The sequence below is a fragment of the Seriola lalandi genome, unplaced genomic scaffold (assembly GCF_002814215.2).
Source record: "Seriola lalandi dorsalis isolate HSWRI2012SDOR001 ecotype SW California unplaced genomic scaffold, Sedor1 jcf7180002054956, whole genome shotgun sequence".
NCBI classification, from domain to species: domain Eukaryota; kingdom Metazoa; phylum Chordata; class Actinopteri; order Carangiformes; family Carangidae; genus Seriola; species Seriola lalandi.
The window spans coordinates 1,274,332-1,296,122 of record NW_019525507.1 but is presented as its reverse complement, the minus strand read 5'-3'; the positions used below and the strand labels follow the sequence as shown (position 1 = coordinate 1,296,122).

General features: G+C 38.8%; 1 protein-coding gene across 1 annotated transcript in view; it reads right to left on the bottom strand.

Annotated features, from left to right (window-relative positions):
* LOC111645798 (cadherin-12-like) overlaps positions 1-12,775 on the bottom strand; it is a 91,313-nt gene extending 78,538 nt beyond the window's left edge. Inside the window, exon 1 of the mRNA XM_023395109.2 lies at positions 12,315-12,775. The gene's annotated coding sequence lies outside the window, so the exon portion shown is untranslated. The remainder of the gene's footprint in view (positions 1-12,314) is intronic.
* Between the last annotated feature and the right edge of the window lie 9,016 nt (positions 12,776-21,791).

Sequence of the window (21,791 nt, the reverse complement as noted above, 5' to 3'; positions counted from 1 at the left end):
CAAAAGAGTGCAAGCAGAAGAGAATTGTGTTTAGGATTTTGCCTTAGGCAGCCCTCAGTGACCACAGTATGTGATATAAATGATACGCCTCATGGAATCTCATCTTCCTCCCTTTAGCAATCGGCACTGCAAGCTATTGATGTTTGCAGCTACGCACTCTGTACTGCTGGGCAATATTACTCTCTTGCCAGCAAAAATGGTCCACTTTAACCTGTGAAACCTTTTGTGCAAATAGGAGAGGAGTCACTTTGAGACTCAGTGACTTTGAGGTGGATGTTCTATGGGATTATAGTTTTGAAACGGTTGTGATCTCATTTATTTGCCACCTCCACTGCCTGCTGTCATCTGGCTGTGATTACTGAAAACAATATGAGGCACAAAGCTGACAGAGAACATTAGGAATGGCAAGGGTGATGTGCTTTCAATTAGAAGGAAGTCTTTTTTTTTTTATTTTATATCCAGCACACTAGTCTTCTCGCTCAGTGTAACTGCATGGCCCATAAGTCTGACGCTTGTCTGACATTGAAAAGAGATTTTAGAAGTAAATAACAAGCTACAGCATTCATCTTTATTTATTGTCTGATAACCTGCCCCTTTGAGAGTTTTTCGTCTCCAAACAGACGGCTCTCCCCCTTCCGGAGATTCCTTTTTAGGCTGTCAAGCCCCCCCATCTCAAATCACAGATAATCTAATGGACCCTCAACTGAGCCTCACTATTAAAGTGGAGTGGTCTGACCTCAAAGGCATTCAGAAAACTACTTAAGCACCAGTGTTTTTCAGCTCTTAATTAATGTGACACGAGCACTATTCCCAGAGAGTTTAATCAAAGCATTCTTGAAGGTATGACAGTCTCTTCATTTCATTGAAGTGGACTGCTACTTTTTTGTGCTCCACAGTCTAGTTTTCACTGCAGACAAATGATGCAACATAGAACTTGCAGTTTTGAAAAGCAGCTGCTATAACATGTCATGCCTACAATGCAACCTATATAGCCTACATTGGATTTAAACAAATAAGGTAGGGGGGCGGGGGGTGCTTACCATTAAAAATTAAATGGCGATGATATCCAGTTTGTGGTGTTTGGGATAATTAATTTGCATTATTTATTGATTTAATATTTGGGAATTCTTGGGGCTACTTTGTCACAGAGGACCCAACAGCATTCATAATCAAGCATCACAGTCCAACGTTATTAGCCTCAAGCACTGCTGGTATAATCAGTCAGCCAGGTAATATTAAAAGGTGGGCTCTTTCAGGCTCTCAAGTGACATAACTGCCTCAATCAAACAGTTATCACGCAAGAGGCCAGAGGGAGAGAGAATAATGAGAAAGCAATATCCTAGATTAAGAATTAGTCTTTTCTGTAATGGCTCTGTCTCACTGGGTCAATGGTGCATAATGGTATAGCATACAAAATTGGGGTAAAGAAGATTTGTGGATGGTGCACTGGGGTTTCATGGCTCACACTGATGGGAACGAAATGGAATCTATTTGTCCCCTGCACCAAGTGGAAAAGTAAAGAGTACAGAAGTTAATGCTTTGCCTGCTCATAAACACAAGGGCTTCCTCTGCTCTGATGGTCTGTCTGTGCCACTTTGTTTCCCCAGTGTTAAAAGCTCTATTTGCCATTTTGTGTGTGTGTGTGTGTGTGTGTGTGTTTGTTGCATTAAGTTAAGAAGAAGTGACAGCCACTCTTTAAAAAAAAAAACAAAAAAAAACAAAACAAAAAAAAAAAAATTGCTGACATGTCTAACAATAGAAACTCATGTATTTAACAGTTAAAATATTCACTGCTGAATATGAGATAGCAAAATATTTGTAAAAAAGCCTTTATTGCATTTAGAAATAGAAATGGAAGCACCTCTCTCATGGTACTGGTTGAGTTTTAGAAAGGATTATTCTGTATTTCAGATAGTATGCAATATCTTTGGTCTGTTGCAACAATACTGGCCCAAAAAGTCCCATAGGGTGGAACTTTCTCACTCGCTTCTTTCCATTTGTACTTTATTCTTCGCAAGCTGTATTGAAATATTGAATAGATGGAGTCTAATGCTGACAATGGCTATAAAAGGCTTATGAATAACTTCACATACTGCGTTTTTTTTTCTTCTACATTATTCAGTTCCAGTTAGCAAGTAAACTTTCAAAAGCTATTGCTATGTATTTAAAGTGGAGCAGGTTAATGTGTATTCCTTAAAGAGGAAAATCTTCCACAGAAAATCAAAGTTGTTTATCCATAATTCTGTGAGCTGAAGTGAATATGAAAAAAATAAAAGAAATTCTATAAGGTTTTCTTTCAAAGCTCTTCTTATTGTAGGCTATAAAATATGCTCAGGTAATCTGATACTGCAATGAAATATGGGGAAAATCCTTTTCACCTTTTGTTTCAAGTAACATTGTCTTTATTATTCTGACTTCAGCCCCTATCTCCACATATGTAATGTTTAATAATAGATAAATAATCTTAAATGCTAATAATTTTCTAGTAAATTAATCACATTCATTTGGGATCCTGTGGAATAGAGATGAGAAATGCTGCAACATGCACAAGGTTAGTATATTGGTATATTATACATTACTAGAAAAGGCTATCTTGTCCCAGTAAGAGACCCTGCTGTATAAATGGGAAAAAAAAAAAAAATTAAACTGAGGAAAAAAAATTGATTAAGGGCTGATGAGCAGCTACTGCGAGACATCATCTGTCGAATGTGACGACACCACACGCTTCATTTTTTCCAGCAGCTTCAAGCCTCAAATCATGATTTCCCCAGAGCAAATGTTAATTACGTAATTCATGCTCATATAAGATAATGGATCATCCATGTGTTTCTTGAATGAGTCACATGTCTCAGTTATTTGTCCTTTTTCATTCTCTTCTGCACAGTTATCACAAATGGTTTGTATATCTAAATGTTATGCCATCAGATGCATGTGGAGACTTAATCATCACTCGACCAAAGACATCTCCAGTTTGTTTTAATTATATTTCTTCATGGTGAAAGGTAAATGGTTTTCTGCAGGAGTGAAGCAAACAAAGTAAATCACTATACTGAATGTAAAAGGTCTGTTGGAACAGCGGTTTATATATACAACGACTTGTAGTTGTGCTACCTTTTTTTTAATTTATCCTTTTCTAGTAACGTGTACAGCATACAATTTTATGTATTTTATTTTATTCACTAACCTTGACTCGTTAGCTCGATGTCACAATATCAGTACACCACAGATCTCTGAATAGCTTTGTGTATTGAATGCATTAAAGAGTAAATGCGCCACGTGGCAGAATGCATTAGCTATCAGAGTTCTGCATAGTACAACAGGAAGCATTGTTTTCTTCACACAGCTTTGGTTTAGAGTGAAGTAAAAAAACTTTTTAAAAATATGATGTTGAGAGTTTTGAATCACTAACAGATGCATACTCATTCTTTCCTAAATGTATCTAATTTGTTCATTATCACTGTTCTTTGGAATCAAACAAAGACAATACATCCATAATTGTTACTGTAGCAGATTGCTTCTCAACTCCTTAATTTAAACTGAATTAAAAACCTAACCATTTTAAAGTTAAGATTTTTCCCAAAACATAACCAGAGTGATTTATGGCTCTATATAAGAAAGATGATAGATCTTTAAGTCCAGGAGATTTTATAGACGATCAGTGATGGGGCTGGCGAAGGCCTTGCTTGCACAAGGGTGACTGGGCACATTGTTGTTTATGCTCTACACCATGAAGTCAAAGGACTCTTGCTCATCAGCAAAACTCAGCGGGGTAGGTCACAGCTGTCAAATACAAAGCCCCAAGCCTTTGGGGTTTTGTCTTGAATTTTGCTTTCCTCTGACTCATTGTTCTGCTCTGATGAAGAAAAGTAAAACACAGCCCGTGGAGGTTTAGTAAGAACAATGGGCACTCCTGTGATTGTGCATCCATTTTAATAGTACTTTAAACTAGGAAAACCAACCATTCTGTTAGGTTACTACAAGTTCATACAGCAGTCTTCACATCATGCGCATTAATGATTAAAGGCACAGATGTTTACTTCAGTGGATCAATGCAGGTATAACTGCAGTATCATGTACTTATTATGCCAAACATAATAGCACACTGTGAATAAAGTCAAAACATATCACCAGCCACCTGTCATATAGAAAACTTTTTAAAGGTGGTTAGTTTTCATTTTGTCATGTAGTGCTGGATTCAAGGTTCCATATGTCCTACTTTTGATGAATTTAACTTTTGCCCCAGGCATTAGCATAAAATACAGGCTGATTCTGTGGGAGCCTATGAAGGTTACATTTTCAGACTTAATATGTTTTTAAAATTGCTTGGTGCATCCAGCACCTGATAATTTTAGATACAGCATACAGAATGCAGTGCAGCACCTGTGTAAATATCACCATCTGCATGGGCTAACCCATGCATACTGGCATTCCAAGTATGCAGATACAAAAGCAAATAAACCAACACATTCATCTGACAAGTCAATATGAAAAGTCCTACCCCACTGACTAAATCAAGATTTGTCCTTTTTTTTTTTTTTTCTCCCCCTGTTCTTTTCAGTTGCACGTTGGGGCCATAGAACCAGTTATACCAACTACTTTTTTCAAGGCAAAAGGGACTGTTTGACGCTGTTGCCACATTTTATCTGTCTGTTGCACTGACCAAAGCATTTGATTGTCAAAGTCCAGACTCGGTTTGTTCCAGTCCTCTCCTTTAAAATGCCATTCCCGCCTTTTTCTTTTCTTTGAAGCACACTAGAAACATATTTCTGGCTTTGTGTGATGCATAATATTTTGGCTATACTTGTGTGAATAGTCCAGTGTTGCTACTCAACATACTTTGAGGTGCGGAAAAATACTGTCAAGCTAAACTGAGAAATTTTACTAAAAAACAACCACTTGAGACAACAGCAATCCAAAAACATAAATTATCTATGACATTTCTTTGCGTATTTCACTGTGCTGAATAGACTATCTTTGGATAGCTTTCAGACTCTCTTATCACCAAATCAAACTCATTAGACTTTCTGTTGGCACAATATGTTGAATTTTGAATAGTACTCTGTGGATTGTGTTACAGATATTAAATATTGCAGTCTGCACTTTTGAAGAACGCCTCCTCAATGCAACGCTTATCTTAAAGCTGTATTGTAACTTTTATTTTGAGAGTTTTTCATTTTTAAAAATCAGTGAAATCCCAACCTCAGTCTATGTAACCTTAAATAAAGTTGATAAACTTTTTGATGAATAAATAAAACTTAGTAATTAATTCATAAACTTTTATTTTTGTGTTTTAAGTGTTGGGAGTTACAGATCTAAAATTATTTGTTTTGTTGAGTCCTCAAATAATAAAGTAATTAAAATGTATTTAAAGTCACTGCAAACAAGGATGTTTTTTAGACTTTATTTTTTCATTAAGTCCTGTGACTTGTTTGATTTTGTGGTATGGATTATCCAAAGTTTTATGTCTTTCTCGGAAACTTGTGACATTAATTAAAAAGGCAATGGGCTCCTGTTGTCTCTTTAATCTTAGTCACAACTGAGTAACACCCAACTCTCGGAAGTCTCTCTTTACAGGTAAACACAATACATTAACCCCCACTGAATCTTAGGCCCCCCTTCCTCAGGCCTCACTTCCTCTCCCCCTTACACCTCGTCCTATTCATCACAGGCACTGCACACACTGAGGAAAGTACGATCATGCTGACCTTGAGGAAGTCTTGCTCATAAGAAGGCTCACCCAGGCCAAGATCCTGGGGTCTGTCAAGATGATTTCTTATTCTATTTAATCGAAGAAGTGCAATGCTTTATCACTCCCCGAGTTCATGGTTTATATAAGGCATAAGGACCAGCCCTGTTTGAAATGGTAAGCTGTTAAGTCAAAAACCCTGTACACAAAAAAGATGTCCTTAAGAGTCACAGTGATTTAGGTGTGAGGGGGAGTGAATGGGTAATTTTATGTTAAATGGGCACTCTTCTGAATAGTAAACTAAGAAACAGATGACAATGTCCCCCTATCTCCTCAATGACATTTTCCACTGAGGCATTTGTTTGAAGATAAGCATGAATGAATGCAGTGTTTTGTTGTCCTTATGCTCTCATCTAAGACCACAGAGGAGAGTTTGATTCTTCTGCTGCAACAAAAGTTTTTGACTAGATTGATTGATAGATTTCTCCTTGTCAGGGTTTGAAGTTTGCAAAAATGTCATTATGAAAATGCATATTTGATCATGTAAAAATACATAAAACATACAGGTCTAGCTAACTATCGCTAACACCATCAGCAGCTCTCTCTGCTGCCTATATCTGAAGAGGGTTTGTGCTACATCTTGGTTTTTAAATGAAGAGTAAGATAAAGTTTATTGCAAAAGCCACAGTCCAATATTATTAAAGGAATCAGTAAAAAGAGCAAAGTCAATAAAGTACCATGGCATATTTAACAGACTTTTCTGTGGTCACAGAGTGGAACCTTCATCATATCAGCAGCAGGTGACATGACTGGCAGTCTAAACCTCATATAGACTCAGAGCATGATAATAATATAAATGAGACTGATATTTCATGGGTAAGTGCGACTGGGTTTTGTGGTTAGCTCCCATTCTCTCATATCAAATGACTGCCTGCTGCTGTGCTAGCTCAGCCTCTGTTCTACTCCAGTAAGTTATGATGTAATTTTCCTCTCTGCCATGATAACGATAAAAGCAGGAGATACCAGAAGGAGCAACTTCCACGGGTAAATATTTCAAATTAAACTTCAGCACCTACACAAGCCATTCTATGCACACAGACTTGGAATTACACCTCGGATATTGTAAATCGTATGGAGGAGAGTTTTCCTTCCTCTTAAAATGTCTTTTTAGAATAGGTTACATTCTACAGTATGCACCATGGTATCCAAGACTGAAATGTTACAAGATGTGGTGTAAGATACGGTGATGGTATTACTGAACAGATGGGATATAGACTAAAACATTTATGCTGCACTGGTTGCATTTAAACTAGTCTATATGCTAGGGAGGATGGCTTGCTCAAGCGTGTTAAGCAAAATGTGAAATGTTATACTTTGTGAGAGGTACTTCACAGGAAGGTGGTGTCTGCTGCACTGGGAAATGATGTGATTTAAGGAGCACATTTTCTTTTAATGAAATGAAGATGAGTTTTGACGTGGATGAATAAAAGTGAAAATTTTATGTGGCATACAGTAGAGGAAAGAATTAATTGCAGAGGCTCTTGAAAAGAGGAAAAGGGAAACACTGTCGCTACTAGACAGGTGAGCAACACAACCACTGCTTTATACTTCAGATATTTTATATCCAGGAGAGTATATTTTTAGCAGTAATAAGATGTTGTGACTGTGGTGGCGACAATAACTGGGGTGTTATATTAAACCTTACCTTACTAAATTTTCACACCTTTCATTTTACTTGCTGAACTTAATACATTATTAAAGAGAAAGTTCATGATTACTATTTCTGTTTTGGACAGGTACATTTGTCGGAAAATCTAAAGAAATCTTTTAAAAGATAAAGGTACCCATGATATGATGGATTTGCCAAATGACATAAAAATAATTTTTGATAATCTGCTGTTTAAGTCATGTATTAAGCAAGGTTCTCAAATCTCTAATTCAATGGGTGAAAGTTTTTAGAAGACTAAATGATTAATAATGTCATTAAAAAACTAATCAACTGATTCATTGACAATCAAAATTATCATTAGTTGCGGCTGCCATGCTAACCTCCATAAATGGAACTGTATCTTGGTGGTCATCTTAGACTGAAGCCAACTCAAGTGAAAATAAACACATATAAATTTAATTGATTATTCAAATCAAATGTCTTTAAAAAAAATAAAAGTCATGTTAATGGTCTTGGAGTACTCTTCAAGATTTAATCAATTCACCAAAATGGAGTATTCTATATCTATTTCTAACTCACACTTTCCTGCAGGAGTGCTCCGGTGCCGCTCAGCCCCTATAATGAAAGGCCCCCAAGCACCGTCTCTAGAAATCATTACAATCTCCCTCTACCTCTAGGGTCAGTAAACTAATAGTCATTCACCTGTGTGACAGGAAATCTTTCCCAAGTTGCCACTGGGGGCTGGTGAGGTTGTGTTTAAGGTTATAGAGTCAAGTCCAGCCTGAGATGACTGCTTATTGTTTGGATGGATCCTGATGATTAAATGTGTGTCACATCGAAAGCATTTCATTACAAATGCAAAGGATGGGGATTACGTATATAACCTGCTAATTGCCTGTTTTTCTGAAATGGGTAAGCAATTGAAACCCTTTATTCAATGTTTGCGGAATATATAGACACGACAAAGAACAGCTTTGTAAATAGTAGAGTAAGCACATTGGCAATGAAACACCCTCCATCATCCTCTTGTACTTGTACTTGTGCCTGTGCATGGCCTCCAGTGATTTTTATGACCACAACTGTTCCTGACCATTGTTGGCTGAGAATGTGTTTTGGGTTTTTCAAAGGGTTGGCACAAATGTATTCAAAGGCACCAAGGCCCCAAGGTCTCTTTGGGCTATTTTAAGACTTTCCTCTACAGTATTCTAAACATGAATGAATGAATGGAAGTTAATAAAGTACTCTAATAAAAGGAGAAACAATCTACTGACCTCACTTTGGAGTTTCCTGAAAATATCTTCTAGTGAAATGGATGTGAATGGAAATTCATGTAAGGGGATTTGTAAAAAGCGAAGCCAAGCAGCTTAGCAATGTCAATGAAGCTTAAAAAAAAAAAATAAAAAAAAAATAAAATAAAATCAATGTTCAAACTTTTCGCAGTCAAGTCTCAGAGGACTCGCCTCACCTTTTATCTCACACAGAGCAGCTTACTGTTTTGTATGTTTATAGGGCAGAGCAGTTGTCCTCGATATAAAATCGTATCTTCAGGTAACTGCATCCTTCCTACTTCTATTTTCACTGCTACTTCAAACAACACACATTTACCACAAGGAAGGTTATATTTGTTTGCTTTCCAGAAAAGCCTTGGCACCAGCAGGCTGCAGAAACTGTGAGGTTTAACCTCTGCGGGGTATTTCTACCACAGAGAGGAAGAAATGCCATGTCCAAAAAACTGACAAACGAACGGAGACAAATCTATATAAATAATTGCTAAGTAGAGTAAGGAGGAGTTGCCCATCATTCATAGCAGAAGCGTGCACAATATCTCCTGGAGACTGAGCTTCATCCATCACCGCAAGACTTTAATTTGAGATGTTTAGGACCCTTGCTGCTGATTGTCTGAGAGCCGGGGAGAACCTTCTCTTAGAGGTCTGCAGGGGTCTTGTCTGAGTGTTGCTCGCTGTGAGAGAAATTGCTGCCTGACACAAAGCACGTTCATACAAGTACAATAGTTTCATCTGAGATTGGCCTTGAAACTGCAGACAGAACATCCAAATTTACTGTCTGATTAGCAAGCAAGCTTCTGCCATTTAGCCTATTACATCTTATACTGCTACAGAAATGAATACAGACGGACACACTTTCACTTTTCACGCACACACGCACACAGTCAGACACAGACAGACACATAGATTCACATATGCACACTTGGACACACCTCATTTAGAGCGGAATGATGTCAAAATGAGTCCATTGAGTGGGGGTGGAGATTGAAGAGCCCAAGGTAAGGAGAGTCTGGAGACTCCAAATAATCTCAAGTATTGATTCTATTTAAGCCCAAGGCTCTTGATGGACACTTACTTCAAAACGCGATGATAGGTGGCATATCCGGATGACTGATCACTGTAATTCTGCTTACGGTAAAGGCTACGGACTATCCATAAATAAAAACTCACCTAATCAAACAGTGCAGCAGATGCGATGGTATGATGACAGCCAAGTGGACATGTGCTTTAATTTACTGCAGAGCACTCAGTCTTACCATTAAATTTACATGGACACTGTTGAGAATAGAGAAAGGCATAAGGAGCGGGTCGACTTTACGTTCACCCTGGCAAGTGGTTTTGGTATCCTGCTGTGGTCAATGTGTATCTGTCAGACCATGAAGGTGATTGATAACATCATGTTTTGCTTTGGTCATATCAGGTTTCCTCTGGTCGTGCATGTGCATTTAAAGATAGAATTTTAAGAAACAGATATGAACTGATTCACATCGGTCACAGAGTGAATCAAACACAATCACTTAATACAGGGTAATATATGAGCTTATAGCGAAAATCCATCTTATTTTTTTGGCACAAGGTATTGAATTAATCATTAATCCTAAAAACCAATTAAACTTGATGGCAGAGTTATACAATCAAATGTGCTAGTTAAAAGCTGCACACGCTCAAATAATTTCATTGGCCAAGAAGAACTGAGACTTGATTAAATCTGTGTAAACACAAGGCAATGTGGTACAGTGTGAAACAGGGCAGTCTGGTATAATGGTGTTCAATATAACACAATAAGATAGGCTGCTGTTTTCCTGCCCTCGCACTGAACCCTGTCACTAGATAGGTGGAATTATTATGAAATTGTCAAGAAATGCACCTAAACCAGGTAGTATCAGTGTCATCACTTAATATACCGCAAGTATATTGCATGTCTCTTCATTTATCCCCTCTAATGCAGTTATAATACCTGAGTGGTTGGTGGCTGCATTCCCTGAATGCTCATTTTCTGCACAGTAGCCTCTGTGTACTCAGTGTCCAGCTCCTCTTTTCCTCTGGAAGTGGACTCCTTGGAGCGTAATTTGATTATTCCAAAGCAGGTGTTTTCAGCTGCATGCTGATAAGAGGACTCGGTTCCTCTGACACTGAAGTGAGTAACATTAGATGTGCTTAAAGTAGTAGAAGGCAAGAGCTTATTTTTTTTTTTTAATCTAATCTGTAAATGAAGATGGGATTGACTTTGAAAAGCGGTGCTAGATTTCACAAGGAATTTCTTCAGTCAGACTGAAATAATGTTACACACATACTGAGGATGGGAAGTGAGTAATCTGCAGTTTGCCTCGTCTAATAATAGTGAGCTCATTGGTTCTTAAGTCCATAAAGTGGCAATAGTCATTGTTTGTCTCAGTCCATGTGGCTGCCTGTTACTCAGATAGTAGATGCGTTCGATGCAACAGAGTGTGATCACTGTGACTTGGAATGTTTGAGGAGATGCAAATTTGATGTTATAACAACTTGCAGTGGGGCTGCTGATGCAACAATCAAATGTTCAAATCAAAGTTCATAGCTGATGTAGCACAGCATCGCTCAGGGGTACATTTCTATATTTTGTGTCCTTATATTTTCTTTCTGGCTCATCCGAATAAGCATCTGCTCCTGCGGAATGGGGGGCAAGGTTGCATCTGTGATCCCATGTTTCCCAGCAAATCAGATTCTGTGAAGCCTCTTTGATATCCTCTCAGATTGTTCTCTCTAATCCCTCTCCACACCACAAGAATGGTTTTACCCACTAATAATATTGCTGATATACACTGTGTGCAAACAAAAGGAATAATCCCAAGCCTGTGATTGAGCCATCAGACCCTGCGTGCCCTAACTCTCCACTGAAATCATTGTTTTATTAGCACTGCACCGTGTAAACAAATACTACACTCTCTGTTGCATTTAAACTGGACACATTTTCTTGTCCTTGAAGCTGTCATCTCCATCTGGAGTAGACTATCAATTAATATTATTCCCCTTTTCATTTAAATTTGTATAAGAAGAAAATGAAACATGGTAAAGAAAATGTAGGTGGTTTGCTACCTTATTTAAACACAGCTCAGATCAACTTGCCACGACCACTTAACATGCCATGGTGTGATAATCAGTGTTGAACACTCTCCAACACAGAGTTGAAAGGCTACATAGCCTTTCATATGCAGATGAACTGAAATAACTCAAATGGGGTCAGCAACATCCAGAGTGAAGTGTTGCTTGACATGTGAACCAATCTGCTGTAATAGACACTTACTGAATTCTCATTTGATTCTACAAGCTATGATAGAAAGCCCAAGTGAGAGTGCACAACTGCCTAAGTGTCCGCGCTCGTCTGACTTAAACAGCAGTCTTGTTTCTCACAACTCCTTTGGTTGAAAGATTGTCAAGGACATGGCTGAGCCACATGTCATCACACTTAACCAGCTGTTGGAAATAATTGGCTCAACTGTGTTTGCAGAGGGAACTATACCGATAATCGAATAAAGCTCCTCCTGTTCTGTGAAGCTGTGTCAACAAGCTATAAAATGTAACAGCGCACAGCAATTGACAGGTCTAATGCTGGAAATCAGTTTAATTTCTATGAAGGTGAATGCCAGGGTACATGTGACAGGCAGAGCAAGAAAAGCTGAAAGAAAGATAGACTTACCTTTAGTGGGACACTTTGGAGCAGAGACGTAGCCAGTTTAATCCAAATCTTCACTGAATCAAACTGTCCTCCCACCTTTACGCAAGAGGAGACTCTCTCCTTTGCTGCTTTTACTCCTCTTTTAATTCCCTCTCTCAGCCTGCTTTCCTCTTTGGTGCTCTTCTTTCATTATCCCGCTCTCTGTGTACAGTTTGAGCCCACGCTGAAACAGAACAGATGCCTGTGAGTGTGTGCGCTGCACGAGGTACAGAGACAACAGCTTCAGAATAGCTGGAGAATACACACCAAAGTGGAGTGTGTCCGTGCGGTTACAGAATGACGACTGAGAGAGAGAGAGAGACACAGAGAGAGAGAAAACGGGCGAGTGAGTGAGCGGTGAAGTGAGAGAAGAGAAGCTTGTGTGTGCATGCATCAGAGAGTGGGTGAGAGAGGAAGTGTGTGTGCGTGTGTGTGAAGGAGAGAGAGGGGGAGAGCAAGAGAGGGAGTGAGGAAGAGAGAATGAGAGAGGGTTTGTGAGCGCTGCAGGCTCAGTGGCGAGCGACAGTCGTGATTGCATTGGCGTAAGGCAGTAGCGCAAATCTCCCCCCCCCTTCGCGTCAGGTCCCCTGAGCACTGGGGGATCTTCATCAAGCAGATTAGAGCCAACTACCAAGCACCCCACCCCCCCTCATGACACACACACACACACACACACACACACACACACACACACACACAGAGCCAGTGGTCTGTGTTGTGGTCACCAGGGATATTTAAATCGGAGAGACACTTGGAGAGGCTTCTTTTGTCTAGAGCTCATGTGCTTGTGGATCCTTTGAGGTCCAACTGAAATCAGAGAACTTCTACTTTGCAGTCAGAAGTGAGTTAATTAATCTTTTCTTGGAAAGGATGAAGAAAAAAAAATATTTTCTTTGCTATTTCCAGTAATTTTCTGTGGAAGGTTGGGCGTTGGAGTGAACGGTGTGGTTGTGGCGGGGTTCATTATTCTCACTTGACTGACAGCTGAGCCAGGAAGAGAAAGGGGACGTAATGTAAACACACTTGTCCTGTTAACTGACTTGCAAACCGAGAAATGTAGCTACATGATGTAACGTTGTTACCTTCTCAGCATCGAAAGTGTTCTGAATCTGGACGTTTGCCAGAAAGTTTTAAAGCTGTTTAAGCTGCTTCAGCTGACTACCTACTGGGTGTGAAGCCTACCTAATGACATTAACCAGCCCTTTTTCACTGGGGGGGTCATTTGTTTGCTATTAGCTTCTGCGAGCCATGTTGTGAGGCAATTTGTTTTCATGCTTGTAGACAAAATAGACACATTGCAGTGCAAAAGTTAATGTTTTCACATCTTTACTTTCCATGTCATTGGCTGCTGAATGGCTGGCTGCTACTGTTAGAGACAATTATTGCTTTATGCTAATACCATTACAATTAAAGTTTATATAAACAAATTATGTGAATTGGTTCTCCATCTAAGTTGATAGATACCCAATGGCAACCTTACCGGCAGATACACACCAGATGCCATCCTTAGAACAAAAGTTAAATTTGGTGCTTTTGAGTATCAGTGAATCGAGGCCACAAGGCCAGGTCATTTACACAGCATATTGTATATATTGAAGCTGAAAAAAAAAAAAAATTAATTTCAGTTCAACTTTGATCTAAGCGCAATAGTGGAAAGATGGTTTTTGGGTTTTGTCTGGTAAAACAGATTGAAGAATAACCATGGTGAGGTGATGGATTTTTTAAGTAGAGTAAATTTTGGATTAGTGTTAATAACAGAGTTGGTATCAGGTTCATGATGGATTTTTAAGATTATTGTTTGGGAATATAGCAGTCAAAAAAAAAAAAGGACCAGGGATGAAGTGGAATTATACAGGTAACTAAAGTTCATTGAGTTTTATATATAAATACCCCTGTGTTGATATTTATGGGGCTCTAACAGTATAGTCTTCAAATTAGGAGATGTTTATTTATGGCCAGGTTTTGGTTTTTGTAAGTATTGGGTTTGTAATGAATTTAGGAATTTTGGCTAAGGTTAGCTGGTTAACATTAGGCAAAGGTTAGTGTAGGATTCTGGGGTGGAGTAATGCAGATGTGTGCGTGCGCAGGGATATATTGTTGAGGTTGTGAAATGTGTCTTAACGTGTGCTGGCAGTAAAAGAGGTGATAAAGCACGGGTGTAAGGGGAATGGCCTGGGGTGGGCTGGGGGGTGGGAGAATCCAGTTGTAAGAGCAGGCATCAGCTGGCTCCTGCTAATACCATAACCTCTCAAAGAGAAAGAGCTAATAAAGGAACCCATCACCTCCCCCTCTATTCCCAACAGATATCACCACAGAGAAAGAATTACATCATCTAAACATCAAAACTTTAGGGGTTTCTCTGAAGTCTGGCAGTTGTTGCTGACGGTGACCTAAATTCTCTTATTTTCATGTCTGGCATGATTTAATGCACTGCTACTTTCCTTACTTGGTCATGCAGAACACAGATGTCATCTTGTCTCTCCCTGGCATATTGAGGAGCAAACACCAGCTTTAACCTTTAAAATTAGACCTTGATATGGTGGGGGAATCAAAGGTGGCACACATCACTCTATGGAAAAGGTTATTGCGGCATTAGCATTTAGTCCTCTCTACATTTCATTTCAACTGTCTTGAAGATGGACAGGACTCACAGAGAAACAAAATTCCCTTTCTTTTCCTTTCTTAAAATGACATTTTTTGTTAAAATGGAAACCTCTACTTTAATTTCATTCAAGTAAAGGATGTTGAATATTCACACATTTTTCTAGAATTGCTTGTAAGAATACATGACTCTCCTTTCTCTTTATGTAGTTAAACTTTCAGGACAGGTACCAATTGCCATCAAAATGCAAAATAATAGTAGAGTGCTTGACAGCAAGCGGCTCTTTATCTAAAGATAGGAAGCAACAAATTTGAAGTCATGGTGGAATTTTACACTGAAGACTCCCCCAGTTGCACCCGTTTCCCATTTCTCTTATAATATGAAGCAGACTGTGAAAATCAAATAGTCAACAGAAATTAAAAAAAAAATCAAATGAATACAAATAATCTGCTTCCACTCCTCAGAGGAAGCAATATAAAAAGAAAGCGATGTGTGAAAAAGGAACACTGAATCACATGAAAATGATGCTTTTTTTTAAATAAAATATGATTCTCAAAAGCTAAAGCCATATTTGAATGTAGTTATGCAGCATTTTATACACTCAGCAGTCCTGGCTGACAACCCTGCTCCCAGATCAACCCTGTCCAGATGGCATGGCGTGGCCCTAGAGGACTCCATTTTTAATCCTCTTGGCACAGGCTCCGCTAAGCAAGAGGTGGAACGGATGCTGGGAGTCAGGCGTCAATCAGGGCATTTCTGACTGGCCCACTGCTGAATGGGAAACAGAAGTGACCCTCACAAGTATGCATATAGGAGAGTGAGAGAGAAATGAACTGGCATCTAGCCATACAAGAAGTGGCTGACATTTAATTGAAGGTCATGATACATTGTAACTGGCCACTCATGTTGGCTCACTGCTGATTTGATGCAGTTTCCCTATACAGCATCAGCCCTCAACAACTCATTCCTTCAAATGAACACCACACCTCACATGTATACTGTACAGGTTATGTTGTCATAGTTCAGCCTTATTTGAATAGTAGCATGCCATGCTAATGCAGTTCAAAGTACCTATCATGGTAACTGAACTTTGAAACAAAGTAGTAATGATGAGCACCAAAAATTGTTCCCAAATGTCAGAATTTGCTTCCACCTGAACTTTTGTTTTGAAACTCATCATATTTACATTTTAAGGGGGAAAAAATACGAATTTGGATCCTTTTTGGGACATGAGAATTAGAGAAATACATGTTTCAATAAAGTTGCACAAAAAAAAAAACAATTAAAAGAATGTGGGAAAAAAAAGAGTCAGTGAAAATGTTGTATGCCAAAAATGTCAAAGACTTACTTGTTAAAAAAATAATATTGCTGGAGATAATATAAATAAATCTAGTGTGGTGGTCAGAAATGAGTAATTGTGATCCAATGCACTAGACTAGCTTGATTTCCTCAATGGTTCCACAGGATAGAACCATACTCATTTATTTGATTAAAATATCGCAATATTAGTTACGAGTAACATATCAAAAGACAATGTGGAGTGAATTATGCCTGTGAATTGTTAATAAGCTAAGGGAGTATTTACACTGTCAAACTAATGCACAGTAATAATTCCGAATTAATTGCATCTGGTTTTTCTTTTAACTTTAATTGGCCACCAGAGGAGTGCAATGGCTCATATTTCTTTTTCTTAAGATTTCAAATAAGTATGGAAAAAGAAACAAAGGTGTCTATCCTAAATACATGTGGATCAGCAGTGTAATATATCAGGGTTGGTCCTAATATATGGGGTAATGTAGATGCAATGTTTCAGTAAACCTCCAGTGAACCTAATTTGAGGGGTGACTTTTTGAGGGTTGTACAGAAGAGGAAAATCCAGAGATTGTACTCAAATTATTTATTTATAATTCTTTTCTACTCATTATTTTCCTGGAGCATGACTGGGATGAAGGGGGGAGGGGGGGGTGGATGGATGTGGATGTGTCGCAGGACAACAAGGACCCAGGTGTAGCTCTGATTAGCGGCTAAGCTAATGGAATCACTCGTCTGCCTCTCTCTGGATCACGCAGCTCAAGACAAGACCAGCCTGTCCTGAGGGAGGTCTGGCCCAGAAGAGAGCATCTGGAGCTTTGGCCTGCCTCCTCCTGTCTGACTTGACTGCAATTACCAGCGGGAGAGAGACAGGCATTATCCTGTAACAAATACACCAAATCTGTGGCTCATGATTTCTGGCTTCGGCTCCATTTAGGTCAAGCATACCTTGTTTTTGACAAGCTTCACAGATGTATCCTTGTAATACACTGAGAATTAACCTAAATTGGATTTTTATCTTTAATATAGTTAATTCAGTGTTGCATATAGTCAACATCACCTACCTGGTATGTATCAAATGACCATATTTAATAACAAAAATAAGTCGCAATGTTCTTTTTCGTACCTCTTCATCACTTTTACTCTATTCTATCAAGATATTACATGGTTGGTATTACAAATACATCTTCGCATACGATCTCTCTCAGCAATTCATGATATTAATGCATAATGTGTTTTTCAAGAGGAATACTTCATACATAATGTTTCTACATCAGTCACCATTGGTGCATGCAAAACTTGTCTTTATATTGGGAAGCAAGTTGGAAACTAGTAACAACATTTACATTTAACATTCACCTAACTCTGTAAGGGGAGTGCCTTACCTTGTGGTTATAGTTGTATTTGTTTGTGAAAACTCATCCATATCCCCAATGTTAAATCAGAGCAGAAGAAGGCGCCTGCCCACATAAACAGGCTCTTCACAATCAAGACCTGAGGCACAACGAGAAGAGAGTTTTTTAAGTAAAACTCAAATGCTGAATTCTGATCACAGTACCAATGCCGCATTGATCTGAATGGAGCAGTAATTAAAACAGCCATGTGTTTCAGAGAGTTGCTTGAACGGAGCAAGGCAAGCACTCTGTCTGACAATACCACTGCAATACAGGTTGCCATTAACAACAATCAGTGCGGGCACAAGGAATGAGACATCTAATCAGTTTCTTGAAGCTGTAATGCCAGCCTAATGAAAAAGATTAAAAACGCTTATTTGAGAGAGGCCGGAGCGTGTTTCCCTGATGATATTTTTCTTCCTGCAGCCGAAGATAAAAGCACGGTAATATTCTCGACCAGGATTTATGATATTGAACATGGAATTCATTTTCATGGATGAAAAATATTGGTCGTATGCCACAAAAAAACCCACATGCAGTTTGAGTTAGAGTCGCATCAGATTCTAAAAAATGAAATTGCCCCACAACTAAAATGGGGGGTCACATGTTTGCAGGTAGGAATGAAAACTCTCTCAAAGTTTGGATGATTTGACAATTTGATCAGCAATCTTTGCAAGTAATCAGTTCTGGCAGACACAAGCCCACTCCTGTCAGTGCCACTGGCTGCTGCAAAATGAGCCCATATTACTTGTCTGCTGCAAAGGCTGAGGGATGTGTTGTCAGGCAAGCATTTGGCAAAGGTTTGGAGTGGGAGTGGGAAGGAAGAAACGCATTAAATACTGTGGAGAGATGAAGCGGCCAGTATATGGGCTCCAGCCTGCAGAGGTGGAGGTATATTGAACGAGTGAACGAGGAAGGGCTGAACAGCCAGGAGGGCTGTGGTGCAGAAACTGCCTCAACTCACCGCAGGCTCTGAATTGTGTTCTGCAGCTACAGTATATTACCTTTTTATGCTGTCTACCTGAATGCAGCCCACAGCCTCACACTTGAGCCTTTAGAGAGTATTTTAGTATTTCACTCCTGCATAATTTTACCTCGAGCCTTGTGTTGTGAAAAGGATTTTGTGTTGTTTCCTTGTTTGAAAGAAGTAATATTGTTAGATTTCTCATTGTATGTTTGTACTGAGATGATATATGTGCATTTGTAAAGACCTGTATTTAGATGACACAGTTGCCCCGCTGTGGTCTGTTTTTCTGGCCACTGCGATGTGATGGGATAAGTACTGAGGTCTGTCCTATTAATGGTAGCAAGCCAACTTGGATGTTATGATGAAAACGAGAGACATGTAATCTCTGAAGGAAGAGCGATGCCAGGGAAACGGCTTTCCTGTTTGTCCACAGTACGGATTTAGATCCCTTCATCCCAGCTCTCTCTCCCACTGCCTTCACAGGGTTATTATTGTCTGAATTCCCATGGTGTGGACAATCAACAGATGTGTTTAAAGAGAATTTATTTCCCCTCCCAACAAGCCTACCCCTTCAACCAGTGATATTCTATCGTATAACACAACATGGCAAATTTGTCATGATTGCCAAGGTATTGTTTTGCAGATGGGGTTTGCATATGACTGACATTCAGCAAATGCTTTGTCCTTCAGCTAAAATATCAAACCAGCATTTACCTCTTTGGAGGTCAAAGCTGGCGTTGTAATAACCGGCAAAGAGTGTAAGAGTGCCATTTTTAATTGTAAATGTCAGTGTTACAATCATATTAATATATTTGAATATTAAAACATGGCATATTAAAACATATTCCACCTTGCAGTGATTGGTCATCATGGTAGTGGCTGATCTTTGGCACAGTTTAACCAGTGAGTAATTGTTTGATGTTTCAGAAATGTCAGCACCAAGGTCCCAGATGGTCTTCTTTGAAAGGGTAAATTATTTATCATTGTGCCTTTTTTTTCTGAGTGTGTGTTTGCACAGAATGTGGTTGAAGGAAACATAATTAAGGGACGTCTTGTCAATTCTAAAAATAAAGACTATTAACTTATGATAGCTTGTAGTCTACAATTTCAAACATTTAATAGTAACATTGACTTACAAACAGCCCAGTATGCAATTGGACAGACAATTAAAAATCAGTTAAACAGTCAATTAGAAGTGTGATTATTTTAACTACCAACTATTATAAAAATGAAATTGCCTGCCTGACTATTATGTCTGTCTGACATGGAGCTACTCTCAAGATTTTCAAAATGAAGTGGCAGAGTTGTTTCAGGAATAAAAAGCAAAAACACAATCGCTGGGCAGTATATTACAAAATACCAGGATTCTCATTGTGGCCATCTTCAACACATTAGAAATAATACCAAGATGCCATATGACCAACGGTTAATTCTGGTTGTTACTTGAAAGGTGGATATTCATTTAAACAGGGTTTCACCTGGGTTTGATGTTCCAAAAGTTTGTATTTTCATGTTAAAAGACACTTTTGTGTACTCTTTGATGTCAGGCGAATTCTCTGCTTGAAAACACAACTGGTTCTTTGAAGAGTACAACAAATAAAACACAAATGAGCTGTGTTTTATGTGCCACAGTTCCGTAGGAGATTTTTTTTTTTTTTTTTTTTTTTTTTACTTTATTGGATCACAGTCAGGAAGCAGAAAACATGGGGAGAGAGTGAAGAAGATAACATGCAACAAAGGTTCCCATATGGTTTAGAAACAAAGATACTGTCAGAGTATTCCTAGAATACTAGATGCCCCAAAAAAGCAACAGGAAATAATGAGGTCTGTACATGTGTCATGAGTAACCTGGATATCACAAACATACAAGGTAGCTCTGCAGCAGTTACAATCCAGAGCCTAATTTGTTACTGAACATGATTCCAGCAATTCTGTTTCAAAATTGGGTCAATAAATTGCTGTCAGTCTAATTAATTTGGCACTGTGTCATTAAAGCCAGAATGATGCTGTTGTAGCAATGCTGCATCCACCATTCTTGGCAAGCAGGGCTAAAATTAATATTCAGCTGGATTGGTTGTCATGCATATACACACACGTGTGTCTGTGGACACGCATATAGGCACAGAGAGAGACAGATAAATGTAGTGGGAGATGCCGGTTATTTAAAAAATTATGTTACCAATACAAGCAAATGATTGCCTTCAGCTTCTCCTTCAGGAACTGTTTTCACCGTGAATAATAAGGGATCCTACAGTTTTGGGAATACATACTGAGCTTCATAAACTTGAATCACCTGCTGTATTTCATTAGTACAACTCATAAACACATCAGAGTGAGTGCAGCTAGTTCTTCCAGTGACTGACTCTGCCAGCTGTTTTTGTGTTTTTATATTGAGCGACACCTTGTGACCATAAAAGCTTGTACTTGTTACATGCCAAAACACATTTTTCCACAAATTCCTCAAAGAGCCTGACATCATGTGCTGCCCTTTTTGCTGTGTGTCATTTAGCAGATTTGCTAAATGAATTGTCCAAACCATTAGGCATACATGGTTTATCAGTGGTCAACATGTGTGGTCAATTAAATAAAGGGATACTCCTCCATATAATTTCTGCATGGAAATCTGGGAAAAAAATTGCTTTGAACAGGATGGGTGCTTGCTAAAAATGCCACTACATTTCTTAGTGTAATCTCCACCAGGGGCTCCTGGGACTTGCTGTCGCCTCTGAATGTGTTAGCTAATAGTGGAATATCATTCGATATGGTCCTTGGCTGTGGACATAATTCATAGTACTTTTTTTTTTATGATGCATATTTGTGCATCATAGTAAGAAGGGAACAGGCTTTGGATATTGAGAAGAATCAGGCTCTTTGAGGCAATACAGTGTGTGATCTTCTTACACGCAAGGGCCTTTTCAATTTTCTCTTTTTACCAAAGGAAGTCAAGTTTTTAGATGTCCTATATTTTATGTGCTGTTGGCAAGGGAAATCACAGGCATTCTTCACCAACATCAACAGGCTTGTATGTGACAAATAATGCAGTTCCTGCTTGAATGCTTTTGTAACTCGAAGATTTTAAATCTGCCCTTGTTTTCCCGTTTAGACAATCCAAAAAACCTACACTACTTTGGAAGTACACAAAATAAATTGACTCCTATATCCTCATAGCCTCTGCTGGGGGCTTA